We start from the raw sequence: 20,330 nt of genomic DNA, 5'->3' as shown, positions 1-20,330 counted from the left end.
TCTGTATCTATAATTATTAAAATAATTATGTTTTTTGTGAACGTTTATCGTGAGTAATTTAGTAAATTCACCGGAAGTGTTCGGTGGGAATGCTAGTTCTGAACGTCACATGCTAATGTAAAAAGCTGGTTTTTGATATAAATATGAACTTGATTGAACAAAACATGCATGTATTGTATAACATAATGTCCTAGGGTTGTCATCTGATGAAGATCATCAAAGGTTAGTGCTGCATTTAGCTGTGGTTTTGTTTTTTGTGACATTATATGCTAGCTTGAAAAATGGGTGTCTGATTATTTCTGGCTGGGTACTCTGCTGACATAATCTAATGTTTTGCTTTTGCTGTAAAGCCTTTTTGAAATCGGACAGTGTGGTTAGATTAACGAGAGTCTTGTCTTTAAATGGTGTAAAATAGTCATATGTTTGAAAAATTGAAGTTTTTGCATTTTTGAGGAATTTGAATAACGCGCCACGGGATTACACTGGCTGTTGAGTAGGTGAGCAAGCGTCCCACCTAGCACATAGAGGTTAAGGACAACAAAGTCAAGGTATTGGAGTGGCCATCACAAAACCCTGACCTCAAATCCTATAGAAAATGTGTGGGCAGAACTGAAAAGGCTTGTGCGAGCAAGGAGGCCAACAAACCTGACTCAGTTACACCAGCTCTGTCAGGAGGAATGGGCCAAAATTCACCCAACTTATTGTGTGAAGCTTGTGGAAGGCTACCTAAAATGTTTGACCCAAGTTAAACAATTTAAAGGCAATGCTACCAAATACTAATTGAGTGTATGTAAACTTCTGACCCACTGGGAATGTGATGAAAGAAATGAAAGCTGAAATAAATCATTCTCTCTGCTATTATTCTGGCATTTCACATTCTTAAAATATAGTGGTGATCCTAACTGACCTAAAACGGATTAAATGTCAGGAATTTTGAAAAACTGAATTTAAATGTATTATTTGCCTAAGGTGTATGTAAACTTCCTACTTCGACTGTATGTAGATATTCCATTACAAATTTTTTTTTATGTTTCCAGCTGCAATAGTAATTTACAACATTAACAATGTCTACACTGTATTTCTGATCAATTTGATGTTACTTTAAAAATGGACAAAACATTTTTGCTTTTCTTTCAAAAAACAATGACATTTCTAAGTGACCCCAAATGTTTTTAAAAATACACTACCGTTCAAAAGTTAAATTAATAAAAAATGTAAAGCTGAAATGTCGAGTCAATAAGTATTCAACCCCCTTGTTACGGCAGGCCTAAATAAATTCCATAGTAAAAATGTGTTTAACAAGTCACATCATAAATTGCATGGGCTTACTCTGTCTGTAATAATAGTGTTTAATAAGAGTCTATTGCATCAATCGAAGTAACATAATAAAAAAATCCATCAAAATCAGTCAATTTAAGCTAGAGATATCAGGTTTATTTGCATGGGCAGCATCTCAATCCATGCATGAGCTACAGTGATCTTTGTAAAAATCTGTAATCTCACAAAAACATCTGTAGCGTCCAAACAGTTTGGCCTACAAACTATTATGACCATTCTATAGAAAGGGGAGACCCTCACGAACACAATGGTGTTCTTCTACGTTTTGGTCTACGACCCCCACAAGTTTCACGGGACTCGTCTGACGGTAACCTATACAAACGAATGGAAGTATCGAGGTAGTTTTGGGCCAACAAAAATAAGGGGTTAAATGTATACAAAAAAAACAAATACAGTATTTCCTGAGCTTTCTTATACACTACATACCCAAAAGTATGTGGACACCCATTCAAATTAGAGGATTCAGCCACACCCGTTACTAAGGTGTATAAAAATCAAGCACACATCTATGCAATCTCCATAGACAAACATTGGCAGTAGAATGGCCTTACTGAAGAGATCCGTCATAGGGTGTCAGCTTTCAAACAAGTCAGTTCGTCAAATTTCAGACCTGCTAGAGCTGCCCTGGTCAACTGTAAGTGCTGTGTGGAAGTGGAAACATCTAGGAGCAACACCGGCTCAGCCGCTTAGTGGTAGGCCAAACAAGCTCACAGAACGGTGAGTGCTGAAGTGCATAAAAATCATCTGTCCTCGGTTGCAACACTCACTACCAAGTTTCAAAGTGCCTCTGCAAACAAACCCACTTAATAATTCAGCTCAGTCAAATAAAAATGGAATGGATTTGGTTTATGGAATTGTAAGGGGAAAAAATGGGAATCACCTGACATAAAGCCTACACACCAGAGCCGGCCCCCTGGGCTGTGTTCCTCATTCACAGTAACAGCAGAGCGGAACGTCCCAGCCCACGCCAGAGGCAGTCAGTCCCCTCCCAGGCAGCACACAGCTACAACGGATAGTGGTTTGGAAAACGACGTGTATAGTCTGCACTGCTGTGACATCATGTACAAATTATTGTACACCCCCCTTCTCTACTGCTTTTCCTCTAAAGGATGTCTGCTGCTATTTGAGGAATATGCCCATTTCAAAAGCAGGCCACAACAGCTCTTGTCATAAGGTACTGTACATTCCAGTGGTGCTCTGGTTTATCGCTTGTGGTGACACTTATGGAAATGGTCAAGCCGGTATTCAAAATAGGCCTATGCAAACTGAGGAATTGTGAATTGACATCTAAAAGTCCGATTTTTTTTTCCTATGGCAATAAATAATGTGATTTTTGATGAGGAGTTGCAGTTTGTTCCCAAAAGGTATCACACATTTATCTGAAGATTTCCTACCCTTCCAAAGTGGACAACGGAATTGTATGCCAACTATCCCCTCATCTAGTTTCAGAACGGCCTTCTGTTGCATAATGCTAGCAATACTGGAACTAGTAATAAAACTGTTTGCCACTGTCTCCCTCGGGCCCGACACTGAGCACCGGATAATCTCTGCCCCCATTACCCTGTTAGACAAGAGAGGAGATATCTCCTCACATGTAGGGCTGTGGATGGTCATGGAATGTTGTATGACAGTAATTGGAAAGCCAAATGACCGTGGTCTCAGTAATAACAGTAGGGAAAAAATATATATATAAAAAAATGCATCCTACATTACCATGGAAATTATTGCATTGCAATACCAGGCTGACATTGCAAGTGTACCCATGAGTTTATCAGTTAAATTGCCAGGGTTAGATGTTCCAAGTAGGGCTGGCCGATATGGCCAAAGTAGCATAACACAATATTTTTCACATTTGTGACGGTATGATGGTATTTAATGTTTTTGAAAAATGAAAGTTCTACATTTCCTTTATGAGTTGTGCATGACCTTAGGATGGCATTCTCCATTCTGATTGATTACACAGTATGAAACAAACTTCAACCAAAAGTTGATCCCGGCTTTAGATCATTTCCAGACTGCCACGTAGGGCTGCACGATATTGGCTAAATTAAATGTTCTCTTACTTCATGTAGCTAACATATTCATGCTTTGCCTATTCCTCTCTGATTTAGAAGATTCTGTTTCACAAACAACATGCTGATTTAGGCCTACACCAGCACTGGTATCAGTATTAGCTAGCTATGTTTGCTCTTACTCAATAGATTTATTAGCTAGCCAGCTAACTACACTGGGCAAATGTATAAACACAACATGTAAAGTGTTGGTCCCATGTTTCATGAGCTGAGATAAAATATCCTAGAAATTCTCCACACGCACAAACACCTTATTTCTGTCATTTTGTGCACAAATTTCTTTACATCCCTGTTAGAGCATTTCTCCTTTGCCAAGATTATCCATCCACCTGACAGATGTGGCATATCAAGAAGCTGATTAAGAAGCATGATCATTACACAGGTGCACCTTGTGCTGGGGAGAATAAAAGGCCAGTATAAAATGTGCAGTTGTGTCACACAACACAAAGCCGCAATTGGCATGCTGACTGCAGGAATGTCCACCAGAGCTGTTGCCAGAAAATGTCATCTTCATTTCTCTACTATAAGCCGCCTCCAACGTAGTTTTAGAGAATTTGGCAGTATGTCCAACCGGCCACACAACCACAGATGATGTGTAACCACGCCAGCCTGGAACCTCCACATCCAGCTTATTCACCTGCGGAATGGTCTTAGACCAGCCACATGATGAAACTGTGGGTTTGCACAACTGGAGAATTTCCGCACAAACTGTCAGAAACCGGCTCAGGGAAACTAATCTGCATGCTCATCGTCCTCACCAGAGTCTTGACCAGACTGCAGCTCGGTGTCGTAACCGACTTCACTGGGCAAATGCTTACCTCCGATGGCCACTGGCACACTGGAGATGTGTGCTCTTCACAGATGAAACCCAGTTCTAAATGTACCGGGCAGATGACAGACAGCATGTTTGGCGTTGTGTGGGCAGGCAGTTTGCTGATGTCAACGTGAACAGAGTGCCCAATGGTGGGGATGGGGCTATGGTATGGGCAGGCATAAGATACGGACAAGGAACACAGTTGCATTTTATCAATGGCGATTTGAATGCACAGAGATACCATGATTTGATCCGGAAGCCTATTGTCGTGCTATTCATCCGCCACCATCATCTCATGTTTCAGCATGATAATGCACATCCCCATGTCGCAAGGATCTGTACACAATTCCTGGAAGCTGCAAAGATCCCAGTTCTTCCATGGCCTGCATACTCACCAGACATGTCACCCATTGAGCATGTTTAGTATTGTTCTCGATCGACAGCGTGTTCCAGTTCCCGCCAATATCCAGGGGGACAACATTCCACGGACCACAATCAACAGCCTGATCAACTCTATGCGAAGGAGATGTGTTGCGCTGCATGAGGCAAATGGTGGTCACACCAGATACTGACTGGTTTTCTGATTGACTATAGACCTAATTAAACTGAGGTTTCCTTTCTCATTTTTCTTAGACAACAAGGAAAGGGATGTTTTCTCATCTCCTCATTCATGTTGCTGCCTCCGCCACATTGTTCTCAACACCAATACGCTGGTTAACTTAGCTATTATGCAACATGGTCTAGGTCAAGGCGCCAATTCAACAGCGCACTGATGTGTTTCAGAACCATGGACAGCGACCGCTATCCAACACGGGAGAAAGTGCATTTGTTATAAATTAACATAATTTTTATTAGTGTTGCACCATTGTTCTTAAGTAATATAACCATATACAATTTCGGTAGCACATCTTAGACTGACGGACTGTGCCATCCCCACGGCCTCCACAATGGATCAGTGCACTCAGATAGGCCAGAATCATACAGGTGTCTGTGTTGTACACCATGATATTTTTGTATTTTATTTTTTGTTACTCAGCTAAAGAAATCTCAGGTTGACCAACAGTCTATCGACCAAACAATTGACCAGTCGACTAAATGGGATCAGCACTAATAAGGCCTCATTCCTACAGAACTGTTTTTATTAGGTTAACGTATCATTTTAAACTCATGTTTACAATAAAAGTCTGTGTGGTAGATCTCAGCTTGCTTTTTGTCTACGAAAGTGATCTTGACACAGAAAAGGTTGGTGACCACTGGGCTAGAGCTAGCAATGAGTAGGTGGTGCAGGGACGGTGCTCTAGCACTAAGGGGACAGCAGCTGTGCTAATAAACTTGATCCTCTCTCGATCAGCAGATGTCGTGAGACACATTTCAGTACCAAAAGGAACATTCTAGTACAAAACAGTTTTACTTATAATAGTATCAAAAGTACCTACAGCGCATTTGGAAAGTATTCAGACCACTTAACTTTTTCCACATTTTGTTGTTGCAACCTTGTTCTAAAATTGATTCAATTGTCCCCCCCCATTAACCTGTTTGGGATAGGGGGCAGTATTTTCACGGCCGGATAAAAAACGTATCCGATTTAATCTGGTTATTACTCCTGCCTAGAATATGCATATAATTGGTAGATTTGGATAGAAAACACCCTAAAGTTTCTAAAACTGTTTGAATGGTGTCTGAGTATAACAGAACTCATATGGCACGCCAAAACCTGAGAAGATTCTATATGGGAAGTGCCCTGTCTGACAATTTGTTGTCCTTCTGCTGCGCCTTCTTCACCATGCTGTCTGTGTGGGTGGACCATTTCAGTTTGTCCGTGATATGTACGCCGAGGAACTTAAAACCCTCCACCCTCTCCACTACTGTCCCGTTAATGTAGATAGGGGGCTGCTCCCTCTGCTGTTTCCTGAAGTCCACGATCATCTCTTTTGTTTTGTTGACATTGAGTGTGAGGTTATTTTCCTGACACCACTCTCCGAGGGCCCTCACCTCCTCCCTGTAAGCCGTCTCGTCGTTGTTGGTAATCAAGCCTACCACTGTAGTGTCGTCTGCAAACTTGGTGATTGAGTTGGATGCGTGCATGGCCACGCAGTCGTGGGTGAACAGGGAGTACAGAAGAGGGCTGAGAACGCACCCTTGTGGGGACCCAGTGTTGAGGATCAGCGGGCTGGAGATGTTGTTACCTACCCTCACCACCTGGGGGCGGCCCGTCAGGAAGTACTGACGCTTAGCTTGTTTGATTGCCTTGCGGAGGGAATAGCTACACTGTTTATATTCGGTCATGTTTCCAGTCACTTTGCCCTGATTAAAAGCAGTGGTTCGCGCGTTCAGTTTTGTGCGAATGCTGCCATCAATCCACGGTTTCTGGTTGGGGAATGTTTTAATAGACGCTGTTGGTACGACATCACCGAGGCACTTGCTAATAAACTCACACACCGAGTCAGCGTATTCGTCAATGTTGTTGTTCGCAGCAATGCAGAACAATATCCCAGTCCACGTGATCGAAGCAATCTTGAAGCGTGGAATCCGATTGGTCGGACCAGCGTTGAACAGACCTGAGGGCGGGAGCTTCCTGTTTTAGCTTCTGTCTATAGGCTGGGAGGAACAAAATGGAGTCGTGGTCAGCTTTTCCAAAGGGAGGGCGGGGGAGGGCCTTATATGCGTCGCGTAAGTTAGAATAACAGTGGTCTAGGGTTTTGCCCGCCTTGGTAGCACAACCGATATGCTGATAGAATTTGGGGAGCCTTGTTTTCAGATTAGCCTTGTTAAAATCCCCAGCTACAATAAATGCAGCCTCAGGATATGTGGTTTCCAGTTTACATAGAGTCCAATGAAGTTCTTTCAGGGCCGTTGATGTGTCTGCTTGGGGGGGGATATACACGGCTGTGATTATAATCGGAGAGAATTCTCTTGGTAGATAATGCGGTCGGCATTTGATTGTGAGGAATTCTAAGTCAGGTGAACAAAATTACTTGAGTTCCTGTATGTTGTTATGATCACACCACGTCTCGTTAATCATAAGGCATACACCCCCGCTCTACTTCTTACCAGAGAGATGCTTGTTTCTGTCGGCGCGATGCGTGAAGAAACCAGGTGGCTGTACCGACTCAGATAGCGTGTCTTGAGTGAGCCATGTTTCCGTGAAACAAAGAACGTTACAGTTTCGGATGTCTCTCTGGAATGCTACGCTTGCTCGGATTTCGTCTACCTTCTTGTCAAGAGACTGGACATTAGCGAGTAGTATGCTCGGGAGTGGTGCGCGATGTGCCCGTCTACGGAGCCTGACCAGAAGACCACTCCGTCTGCCCCTTCTTCTGCGGCACCGTTGTTTTGGGTCGCCGGCTGGGATCCGATCCATTGTCCTGGGTGGTGGGCCAAACAGAGGATCCGCTTCGGGAAAGTCGTATTTCTGGTCGTAATGTTGGTGAGTTGACGTTGCTCTTATATCCAATAGTTCCTCCCGACTGTATGTAGTAAAACCTAAGATTACCTGGGGTAACAATGTAAGAAATAACACATAAAAAAGCTAAATACTGCATAGTTTCCTAGGAACGCGAAGCGAGGCGGCCATCTTTGTCGGCGCCCTCCAGGAACAGGGTTGGAGTGAAAACCTACAAGAGGGTAGCTCTCCAGGAACAGGGTTGGCAAGCCCTGCTCTAGGCACTCTTGCAGTAATCAGAATGTGATATTCGATTGTAAGACGATTCCACAACAATATTATTTATCTAGACTATTTATTTTACTCAAAATGCACATCAGAGTGGCTTGACCTTGTTCAATAACCACTACCAGCATTTCATATTATTCAAATATACTCTGAATGGCATTTGGAGCTAATTTCCCTCAGGCCTTTTATTGTAATTAAACACTTGGCCTGGGCTCTGGCATTTAATACCACAACAGAAAGCATGCACTTGACCTTATTAACTATGGTCTGAGCCTCAAAGGGCCAATAAAGAAATAAACATCTTAGCCCAATTTCATGCTCCCTCAAATTATGCTGACAGTGCAATTTCACTCTGTTTATATTAACCAATCAAGATGTGGTCAGATATGTAGAGCTAACTGTAAAATAGGCTCATATGTAGGCCTCTGATAGAGCCCTTATAAATGAATGTCAGTAACCCTTTTAATGCTAAAATATGAGTTTGCTCTGCATTATGATTTCAGAATACATTGTGTAATAATTGCTATTCCATAAATTATCCTACAGAGAGATTTACAGAGAGTCAGTTATTTTCTGACCATGATAGCTAGTAGTAGTATGCCATAGTAGAGATTTGCAGGTTGACTGAGATGAGTAATGTTTATGGTTAAGAAACTGCCCTTGCACTATCATGACATGAGATATGCCTTTGTTCATTTCTTCATGAATTTCTCTGTCCAGCACAACTTTCACTTCTGTCCCAACTTTCAGACATGTCATAGAAACGTAGGCAAGCAAGTAATTTGCAGGCAAACCAGAACATGTTCTATAGTTAGCTAACCTTTCATCTGTGCTTATACATTTTGTATAATATGCCAACAAAGCTGTTTGTTTCTTATAAAAGCACTCCAAATCAGCAAAATTGTGTAAATGTTCCTTACAAGCCAGAATGTTGACTAAAATAATACTTAAAATGTACTCTACCAAGTTGTCTGTGCGGTTTGTCCTTCTGCTGCTTGAAATATGAGACAAAATATCCACAGGAAAGTATTGTTTAGCTGACTTTTTAGAGAGCGGGTAGGGATATTTAAGCAATAAGGCACAAGGAGGTGTGGTATATGGCCAATATACCACGGCAAAGGGCTGTTCTTAGGCATACACCACAAACCTCCGAGGTGCCTTATTGCTATTATAAACTGGTTACCAACGTAATTAGAGCAGAAAAATAAATGTTTTGTCATACCCGTGGTATACGGTCTGATATACCACGGCTGTCAGCCAATCAGCACTCAGTGCTCGAACCACCCAGTTTATAATGTTTGTTTTGCACCTAGGTAAAGTAAATGTTATATCGGATATTCGATTCTCTCGTCAATAGCTATGACAATGAAAAGTGTTGTCTAAACATCACGGTGGTTACTCCATGGATATCAGTCTGAAAGAAGTCACTGTTAACCTGTTTAGGATAGGGGGCAGTATTTTCACGGCCGGATAAAAAACGTACCCGATTTAATCTGGTTATTATTCCTGCCCAGAAACTAGAATATGCATATAATTGTTTGATTTGGATAGAAAACACCCTAACGTTTCTAAAACTGTTTGAATGGTGTCTGTGAATATAACAGAACTCATATGGCAGGCCAAAACCTGAGAAGATTCTATACAGGAAGTGCCCTCTCTGACCATTTCTTGGCCTTCTATAGCCTCTTTATCGAAAACAGAGGATCTCTGCTGCAACGTGACATTTTCTAAGGCTCCCATAGGCTCTCAGAAGGCGCCAGAACGGGGAATGATGACTCTGCAGTCCCTGGCTGAAAAACAGTAGCGCATTTGGATAGTGGTCGATCTGAGAACAATGACACGGGTCCGCGCGTGCACGTGAAGACACCATTTTCTTCTTTCAGTCTTTGAACGAAAACAACGTCTCCCGGTCGGAATATTATCGCTATTTTATGAGAAAAATCGCATAAAAATTGATTTTAAACAGCGTTTGACATGCTTCGAAGTACGGTAACGGAATATTTTGAAAAATTTAGTCACGATACGCGCCGGCGCGTCACCCTTCGGATAGTGTCTTGAACGCAAGAACAAAACGCCGCTATTTGGATATAACTATGGATTATTTGGAACCAAAACAACATTGGGTGTAAAGTAGAAGTCCTGGGAGTGCATTCTGATGAAGAACAGCAAAGGTAATCCAATTTTTCTTATAGTAAATCTGAGTTTGGTGAGTGCCAAACTTGGTGGGTGTCAAAATAGCTAGCCTGTGATGGCCGGGCTATCTACTCAGAATATTGCAAAATGTGCTTTCACCGAAAAGCTATTTTAAAATCGGACACCGCGATTGCATAAAGGAGTTCTGTATCTATAATTCTTACAATAATTGTTATGTTTTTTGTGAACGTTTATCTTGAGTAATTTAGTAAATTCACCGGAAGTTTTCGGTGGGTATGCTAGTTCTGAACGTCACATGCTAATGTAAAAAGCTGGTTTTTGATATAAATATGAACTTGATTGAACAAAACATGCATGTATTGTATAACAATGTCCTAGGAGTGTCATCCGATGAAGATCAAAGGTTAGTGCTGCATTTAGCTGTGGTTTTGGTTTTTGTGACATTATATGCTAGCTTGAAAAATGGGTGTCTGATTATTTCTGGCTGGGTACTCTCCTAACATAATCTAATGTTTTGCTTTCGCTGTAAAGCCTTTTTGAAATCGGACAATGTGGTTAGATTAACGAGAATCTTATCTTTAAAATGGTGTAAAATAGTTGATTGTTTGAGAAAATTGAATTGTGGTATTTTAGTTGGTTTTGTATTTCGCGCCGCGCCGTGCGATGCCATTGGCTGTTGGCTGCCTTGTTCAGGGGGGATTCGTTTTTGCAACCTTCTGGTTACTAGTCCAACGCTCTAACCACCTGCCTTACATTGCACTCCACGAGGAGGCTGCATGGCAGGCTGACTACCTGTTACGCGAGGGCAGCAAGAAGCCAAGGTAAGTTGCTAGCTAGCATTAAACTTATCTTATAAAAACTATCAATCTTAACATAATCACTAGTTTACTACACATGGTTGATGATATTACTAGTTTATCTAACATGTCCTGCGTTGCATATAATCGATGCGGTGCCTGTTAATTTATCATCGAATCACAGCCTACTTCGACAAACGGGTGATGATTTAACAAGCGCATTTGCGAAAAAAGCAGTCTTTGCACCAATGTACCTAACCATAAACATCAATGCCTTTCTTTAAAATCAATACACAAGTATATATTTTTAAACCTGCATATTTAGTTAATATTGCCTGCTAACATGAAATTGTGTCACTGCTCGTGTTCATTGCCTGGCTCGTTGCGAACTAATTTGCCATAATTTTACGTAATTATGACATACCATTGAAGGTTGTGCAATGTAACAGGAATATTTAGACTTGGGGATGTCACCCGTTAGATAAAATATGGAACGGTTCCGTATTTCACTGAAAAAATAAATATTTTGTTTTCGAGATGATAGTTTCCGGATTTGACCATATTAATCACCTAAGGCTCGTATTTCTGTGTGTTTATTATATTATAATTAAGTCTATGATTTGATAGAGCAGTCTGACTGAGCGGTGGTAGGCACCAACAGGCTCGTAAGCATTCATTCAAACAGCACTTTCGTGCAGCTCGTCGCAATGCATTGCACTGTTTATGACTTCAAGCCTGTCAACTCCCAAGATTAGCCATTTCACATTGGTTACACCAGCCTAGCTAGTTAGCCGGGTGCACGCTAATAGCGTTTCAAACGTCACTCGCTCTGAGACTTGGAGTAGTTGTTCCCCTTGCTCTGCATGGGTAACGCTGCTTCGAGGGTGGCTGTTGTCGATGTGTTCCTGGTTCGAGCCCAGGTAGGAGCGAGGAGAGGGACGGAAGCTATACTGTTACACTGGCAATACTAAAGTGCCTATAAGAACATCCAATAGTCAAAGGTATATGAAATACAAATCGTATAGAGATAAATAGTACTATAATTCCTATAATAACTACAACCTAAAACTTCTTACCTGGGAATATTGAAGACACATGTTAAAAGGAGCCACCAGCTTTCATATGTTCCCATGTTCTGAGCAAGGCACTTAAACGTTAGCTTTCTTACATGGCACATACTGCACTTTTACTTTCTTCTCCAACACTTTGTTTTTGCATTGTTTAAACCAAGTTGAACAGGTTTCATTATTTATTTGAGGCTACATTTATTTTCTTTATGTATTATATTAAGTTAAAATAAGTGTTCATTCAGTATTGTTGTAATTGTCATTATTCTAAATAAAGAAATAAATACAAATCTGTGAATAATCGGTATCGGCGTTTTTGGTCCTCCAATAATCGGTATCGGCGTTGAAAAATCATAATCGGTCGACCTCTACACTGGACACTCCTGCGGGGAGTAGGGTAGAGCGTTCTGACCTCACAACGGCAGTCAAGAAACCCATGCTAACTGGCTAGCTACTTTCAGACACAAATGAGAGAACACCACACTGACCATTTTACCCACCCTAGCAGAGCGTTGGTGACTGTAACTGTGCTGCTTGCCACAATTGTATAAAAAAAAATTGCAACGTTTACTGACACCAGTCATATTCAACAGGTGTTACGGATTTGTAAAAGCATCAGTTATTCTGTGCTCTGGCACACTCAGACGAGAGAGCTCTGAAATCAGAGTAGATAGCCATAGTGAATTTAGGAACATACCCTTTCACTCTCGGATTCGTAGAGGCTATGAAAAATTTACATTCGGAATCAGGGGAGGATGGAGAACACCACACCTCTTTTTCTTTTTATAAAATTTGTTATATATTGAAATTCAAATATCCAACATTAAACAAATTTTACATCGGGGCTGAAACAAACAATATACATACCCCAGCTCTCTAAGTCAGGTAAACAATACTTTCCCTTGGATATTTTGTCTCAAATGTCGTGCATAAGGACAAACCGCACAGACAACCGGTAGAGTACGTTTACATGTCATTCTATTCAACATTCTGGATTGTAAGGAACATTTACACGATTCTCAGGCTGTAACGTTAGTTATACCAATTAATTGTACATTACAGCCTGACTAATCAGACTAAGAGGATCCCCCACGTCAACAACAACCAACGTGTATCAAGAGCGCAGTGTTGACATGCTTATGACACAAATCAATGAATGTCTAGCATACTAGGCGTTGCTAGCTAGCTAACTGATTAAGTCTGGCCATTGCCCACTATATAGTTAGCCAAATGGATAAAATATATTACGAAGACACGTGCGTTTTAGGAGATGCCTGGTTGGTGATTAACACTTACCAGTTAGCTTGCTAACTAACTAACTAGTCTAGGTAGCTAACGTTAATGGTTTGCTGTCTTATGACAAGGTGTAGCAAGTCATCAAGTTAGATCAACCAAGTTATCGCGAAAAGGCTCGCTATACAATACAGTAAATCGAATTATTTATGCCAATTAACTAGCCAGCTAACATTATTTGTATGATAACGTCAGCTAGCTAGTTAGCTGTTAGCTAGCACTGTTTAGCGCTGTGTTAGCTAACTGACTCGAATCTATCCTAACAAATGATACTGGACGGTAGCTAGCTGTAGCGTGTCAACTTTAGCACCAGTACGGGTGATAGCTAGCTAACAAATACCGTGATGAGTGTTATCTTACCTTATTATTCCAGTCTTTGTATGTTGTTTCTAATGTTGTACTAGTTTCCGTTTTGGTAGGGCGTTGTTTTTCCAGAAATAATCCACACGAAATAAGAGTTTTCGTTCTCATTTACTCCACTCCTTTCTAACATTACTTGCGGCAAATGTCGCGTCTACTCTCCCGGAGAATGGTGCCGAAACGCCTCTCTTGATTCAGCTCTTTCGATAGGTCGCATGTTCTCGCGCTCTCTTGCTCTTTCCTCTCCCTCAAGCCCACTCATTCAATCAGCCAAGTAAGCGTTTTCCATATTTAGTGTTTCTCGAGTGTACCTCTACATCTGTGCTGTTTGATGCCCAGACCGGGAACAAGCTGTGAATACTGTGACTAACATTGAAAAATAGTATTTGGGAGATCACAGCATCCCATGCTGTTAAGCAGATGATGTAGTGAAGGCCAGTGCCCTGTTAATGATCAGAAACCGTTCTCCTCTGGATCATCTGGACCTGCTCTGCCCCTGAATCACCACATAGTCTCCTTCTAAACATCTAACAGAAAATACACACATAAATTACAATTGAGGAACTTTAGATTTTAGAGAATCTCTCAGCAAGAGAGTGAGTTTGACCCTTAAAAACCAAATCCCAGAAAATATTATTCACCTCTTAATCCTAGATTTGGCATAGCCTACTTTAATAAATTGTCCCATTTCCATTCTCAGATTTGAATGATGTCATACAGTTTAAACATACAGTTCTTTCCTGTGTTTTTCTTTCTGCGCTGTGATTTGGGAGACCCTGTCTAACAACCACCATAACCTACATCTCTCCATCGACCCATCACAGAGCAGGAAAGAGCTCTGTTTACTTCAGCTGGGCTTTCTGGACACTGGCAGTATGTCTCACTAATCTATCTCCATCTTTGCAATGCCCAATTAGTCAGCTCAATGATAAAGTACAAAGTGTTTTCAGTTACCAGCTTTGATGTCCACAGCTGTGCTTCATCAGGAGCAGCAATCCCCCGCCCCGCAGTGTTAACCTTGTGTTTAGACAAAGTCTTAAAGGCTGTCAATGGTTTTCAGTATCATACTTATTTTACCCTTTCTGATGAATGTAATATACACTACATATTGCATAATAAATAGCAAAGAGGTGCATTAAAAGGCACAATCGAATGAAACCTGTTTATTGTTATTGTTATACTTGTTTATTACAGCAGCGGCACAAATAATAGAGACTACAGTAATCATTTACAACCTGCCTTGGAGGGAGCCAATTTATTTTTACTGTTTTATTTTCAGAAAAGTAAAGTAAAAACTACTGTGAGTAGTGGTTACATTTCAAGATAAAAGCACCTTCTCTCAATATGACTCCACCAGCTCCACCGACTAGAAATATGAATTTCAAAGCTTCTCCGTTAATAGATGCACCGAAAACAGTCATTAAGCAAATCAAATAAATGATAAACAACTGAAAATACCTGGGAAAAGAAAGGGAGGTTGAAATGTCAGATGAATGAAAGCTTTGAGCAGAGAGGCTCTCAGTAGAGAAACTGGCAACTGGAGTTTACTAGGTTAATTGAGCCCCCCTTCGTGGAAGATCAGCTTTGATATCAAACCACCTCCTGTCAAACTGTCACCCGCTGTAATGGATGGCCATTTCATTGTATTGTACTTCTTCTATGTTCAATTTTATTGTGTTATAATGCAGCATCATAACAGTTGTGAATGAGACCTTGATGATTGATGCACTACTTTTTATTTTCACCCTCTACATATCCATCACCGTGTTTAAATCTGCATTCTCACTTATACTGATCAAAATATACTGATATACAGTAAATAATGTATGAGAATGTTGTCAATTGTATTATAATGGTTTCCTTGGGCTGGGAAGTCAGTTTTCCAAAAATACTATAAAACTAGCAGTTGGCTATTTGTACTCATCTTGTCAAGGCCAAGCCAATGTACTACAATACAAATTCAAATTTGAAGCAATGTCAAGTATATTCTCATATCGTTATGAAGTCCCTTAAAAAGTAATGTGACTCAGCTTAAATGTGATGTTTAAATGGAGGTGATGGATTCTTTGTGGCATCTACTTCTATATATAGCATCAATATAATTACATGCCAGGTTCTTGCTTGGACTGTGATGTACATTTCAGGCCCAGACATAATTCATTCTGCCAGTCCTGGCATTTATTATAGTCACAACGGAGCTCAGGTCAAGCATTCTGGGAGAATTATCTTTCCCCTCATACAGAGACAAATAAAATTGGATTAGTCACAGGCGCCAAAAACAACAGGTGTAGACTTTTCCGTGAAATGCTTGCTTATGAGTCCTTTCCAACAATGCAGAGTAAAAAATCATAATAAAAGAAAAATAGTAACACAAGAGGAATAAAATACACAAGAATGGAGCTATATACAGGAAGTACCAGTTCACTGTGCAGGGGTATGCGGTATTTGAAGTAGATATGTACTTGAAGTCAGGATAAAGTGGCTTGGCATCAGGATAGATAATAATAAGGGTATAAGACCTCCTCCCTATAGGCTGTCTCATCATTGTCGGTGATCAGGCCTACCACTGTTGTCGTCAGCAAACTTAACGATGATGTTGGAGTCGTGCTTGGCCACTCAGTCGTGGGTGAACAGGGAAGGGAGTACAGGAGGGGAATAAGCATGCACCCCTGAGGCGCCCCGGTGTTGAGGATCAGCGTGGCAGGTGTGTTGTTGCCTACCCTTACCACCTGGGGCGTACCCGTCAGAAAGTCCAGGACGCAGGTGTTCAGTCCCATGGTCCCCAGCTTGGTGATGAGCTTGGAAAGGACTATGGGGTTGAACGCTGCGCTGTTCGGAGGGAATGGTGGCCCTTTTATGGGCGATTTATTCACTCTCCGGTGTAGTCTCGTCAGGTATTCTGCACGTCGACTTCTATAGCGGCGTCTCCTCCTTCTTCGAGTGCCGGGACTTGGGCCTGACCTTAACTTTTTTACTACATAATGTTTCTGCCATCATTTCCTATGACCGAAAAGAGCTTCTGGACATCAGAACAGCTGTCACTAACCTCCATTTGGACGAGAACTTCTACTTCAATGAGTTGGAGGCAAAAGACATATTGATTATTGCAGACCAGGCCCAAGTCCCGGCACTCGAAGAAGGAGGAGACGCCGCTATAGAAGTCGACGTGTAGGATACCTGACGAGACTACACCGGAGAGTGAATAAATCGCCTCTACCCTCCGTTCCATTGGCGAACGTGCAATCACTGGAGAATAAACTGGATGAGCTCCGTTCGAGACTATCCCATCAATGTGATCTGGAAAACTGTATTATCCTATGTGTCTCCGAGTCGTGGCTGAACAAGGACATGGTACATACAAATTTTGCTGGTTTTTCTTTATGTTGGCAGGACAGAAGGGCTGCGTCGGGGAAGCTCAGAGGAGGGGGTGTGTGTCTCTTTGTTAACAACAACTGGTGCGCAATCTATAATATTAAGGAAGTCGCAAGGTTCTGCTCGCCTGAGTTAGAATACCTCATTATGTAGACCACACTATTTACCAAGATAGTTTTCATCTGTATTTTTCGTAGCTGTCTATTTACCACCACAAACTGATGCTGGCACTAAGACCGCACTCAACAAGCTGTATAGGGACATAAGCAAACAAGAAAATACTCACCCAGAGGAAGAGCTCCTAGTGGCCGGTGACTTTAATACAGGAAAACTGAAATTTGTTTTACCTACAGTAATTTCAACTAACATATCACCTGTGCAATTAGAGGCAAAAAAACCTCTAGATCACCTTTACTCCACACACAGAGACACACACACACAAAGCTCTCCCTCGCCCTTCCATTTGGCAAATTTGACCATAACTCTATCCTCCTGATTCTTGCTTACAATCAAAAACTCAAACAGGAAGTACCAGTGACACGCTCAATATGGAAGTGGTTTGATGAAGCGGATGCTAAGCTACAGGACTGTTCCGCTAGCACAGACTGGAATATATTCCAGGATTCATCCGATGTCAGCATCAGTCACCGGCTTCATTATTAAGTGAATCAACAACATTGTCCCCACAGTGACCATAAATACGTACTCCAACCAGAAGCCATGGATTACAGGCAAAGAAATTAATAGAATTCCACCTTCCTCCTATATTGTCCTTTTGGATGTTTGATGTCTCGTCTGAGGTTGTAGCAGGCTTTCTTGTGTGTGCGTGTGCATCCATGTCCTCGTCCCGTTCATTGTAAACAATGGCTCTAGCCTTTAGCCCAGCCAAGATATTGCCTATAATCCATGTTGTTGTTTTGTTTTGGGGGGGTTTGAATACGCTCGTAAGCAGGAGAATAAAGTCGTGGTCAGATTTGCCGAAGGGAGGACGAGGGAGGGCCTTGTATGGATTTCTGTGGGTAGAATAAGTGGGGTAGAGTTTCAGCGCCCCCAGATGCGAAGGAGATGTGTTGGTAAAAGTGAGGTATAACGGTTTAAAGTCTCCCTGTGTTAAAGCCTCCGCCCACCAGAAACACTGCCTCTGTGTGAGCGGTTATTGTTTGTTTATGGCCCTTTACAGTTTGTGGGCCAAAGTGGTTTTGGGTTGTGGAGGGATGTAGACAGCTGTGATAATTACGGATGAAAACTTTCTTGGTAGACAAAAGGGTCTGCAGCTTACCAGGAGGTATTCTATATCAGGTGAGCAAAAGCTCGAGATTTCCTTCACACTGGAAGTAGCGTATAAGTTGTTTATGAAGAGGCACACACCTCCCCTTTGGACTTGCCCAAGGCCGCCTTTGTCCGATTGTGCTGCTGCATGGAGAAACCCCTGAGTTCTACATACACAGAGTCATCCAGCCACGTCTCTGCAAGTAATATAATATTGCCGCTTTTCAAGTCTTTCTGATAGGAGACTCTCGAACAAAGCTCATCTATCGTATTCTCCAGTGACTGGACATTTGCCAATAGAATGGAGGGGAGTGCCAGTCGATTTTCTCTTTGTCTCAGTTTCACCAGGTGACCGGCTCGTCTACCGCGTCTATGCCTGCTGCATTTTGGTAGCCCATGAAACAAAGGAATGGGACCCGGTATGAACAAGGGAACATCTGAGTTGCAGTTGAAGTTTGATGTCCAGAAGTGCTTGGAAATCATATAATAGTATGAAATTCCTGTACAAAAAAGTTAAGATGAACACAAAAAAATATCACTAAATTGTCGGGCTGCACTCGTAAGACGTTGCACTTCTCTGTCAGCGCCATCTTTACAGAAAGGGAATGAGAGAGTGCATTTTTGTACTTTAAGAAGTTAACATTGTAAAGCCTACTACCTCTTGCTAAACTCAGCAAAAAAAGAAAAGTCCCTTTTTCAGGACCCTGTTTTTCAAAGATAACTCATAAAAATCCAAATAACTTCACAGATCTTAATTGTAAAGGGTTTAAACACTGTTTCCCATTCTTGTTCAATGAACCATAAACAATTCATGAACATGCACCTGTGGAACGGTCGTTAAGACACTAACAGCTTACAGACGGTAGGCAATTCAGGTCACAGTTATGAAAACTTAGGACACTAAATGAGGCCTTTCTACTGATTCTGAAAAACACAAAAAGAAAGATGCCCAGGGTCCCTGATTATCTGCGTGAACGTGCCTCAGGCATGCTGCAAGGAGGCATGAGGACTGCAGATGTAGCCTGGCCAATTAATTGCAATGTCCGTACTGTGAGACGCCTAAGACAGCGCTACAGTGAGACAGGATGGACAGCTGATCATCCTCGCAGTGGCAGACCACGTGTAACAACACCTGCCCAGGATTGGTACATCCGAACATCACACCTGCGGGACAGGTACAGGATGGCAACAACAACTGCCTGAGTTACACCAGGAATGCACAATCCCTCCATCAGTGCTCAGACTGTCCGCAATAGGCTGAGAGAGGCTGGACTGAGGGCTTGTAGGCCTGTTGTAAGGCAGGTCCTCAGCAGACATCACCGGCAACAACGTCACCTATGGGCACAAACCCACCGTCGCTAGACCAGACAGGATTGGCAAAAAGTGCTCTTCACTGACGAGTCGCAGTTTTGTCACACCAGGGGTGATGGTCGGATTCGCGTTTATCGTCGAAGGAATGAGCGTTACACTGAGGCCAGTACTCTGGAGCGGGATCAATTTGGGGGTGGAGGGTTCGTCATGGTCTGGGGCGGTGTGTGACAGCATCATCGGACTGAGCTTGTTGTCATTGCAGGCATCTCAATGCTGTGCGTTACCGGGAAGACATCCTCCAGCATGACAATGCCACCAGCCATACTGCTCGTTCTGTGCGTGATTTCCTGCAAGACAGAAATGTCAGTGTTCTGCCATGGCCAGCGAAGAGCCCTGATCTCAATCCCATTGCGCACGTCTGGGTCCTGTTGGATCGGAGGGTGAGGGCTTAGAAAGCCATAAATGTTGCACGCTGCTGTAATTAACTCACAGTGCAATGAAGTGTATTTTTTTGATTGATAGAATAAATACAAACATTCACAGATATGACAAAATATCTATTTAACACTATGAATTAATTTCTCATGTATTTTGTACAGGGCTCAATACAACTGAAATCTCTTTATCAGTGTGGCTGTAGTGGTTGGTGTGACAGACATATTCACATTTGTTACAGGTCCAACTGAACCCCTGTAATGAAATTGGCAGCGTTGCTGGAGCTCTAATCAGTGAACCATCTGTTAGCTTGCATGGATCCCTCCAGAGCAAAACAGAGTGGAGCTTTTCTGGAGCGATTCCAATATCACAGTTGTG

General features: G+C 42.0%; 1 protein-coding gene across 11 annotated transcripts in view; it reads right to left on the bottom strand.

The window, feature by feature from the left end:
* The window catches only part of ncor2 (nuclear receptor corepressor 2), a 199,820-nt gene extending 186,041 nt beyond the window's left edge, over window positions 1–13,779 (bottom strand). For 9 of the 11 annotated variants that reach the window (XM_045707170.1, XM_045707179.1, XM_045707178.1 and 6 more), the window contains exon 1: window positions 13,566–13,779. The gene's annotated coding sequence lies outside the window, so the exon portion shown is untranslated. The remainder of the gene's footprint in view (window positions 1–13,565) is intronic. The other 2 variants (XM_045707180.1, XM_045707181.1) reach the window with 1 other exon arrangement.
* Between the last annotated feature and the right edge of the window lie 6,551 nt (window positions 13,780–20,330).

This window comes from Salmo salar, chromosome ssa24 (genome assembly GCF_905237065.1).
Source record: "Salmo salar chromosome ssa24, Ssal_v3.1, whole genome shotgun sequence".
Classification (NCBI taxonomy): Eukaryota; Metazoa; Chordata; class Actinopteri; order Salmoniformes; family Salmonidae; genus Salmo; species Salmo salar.
The sequence above is the reverse complement of the archived record's forward strand: the minus strand, read 5'-3'. Positions and strand labels throughout refer to the sequence as shown.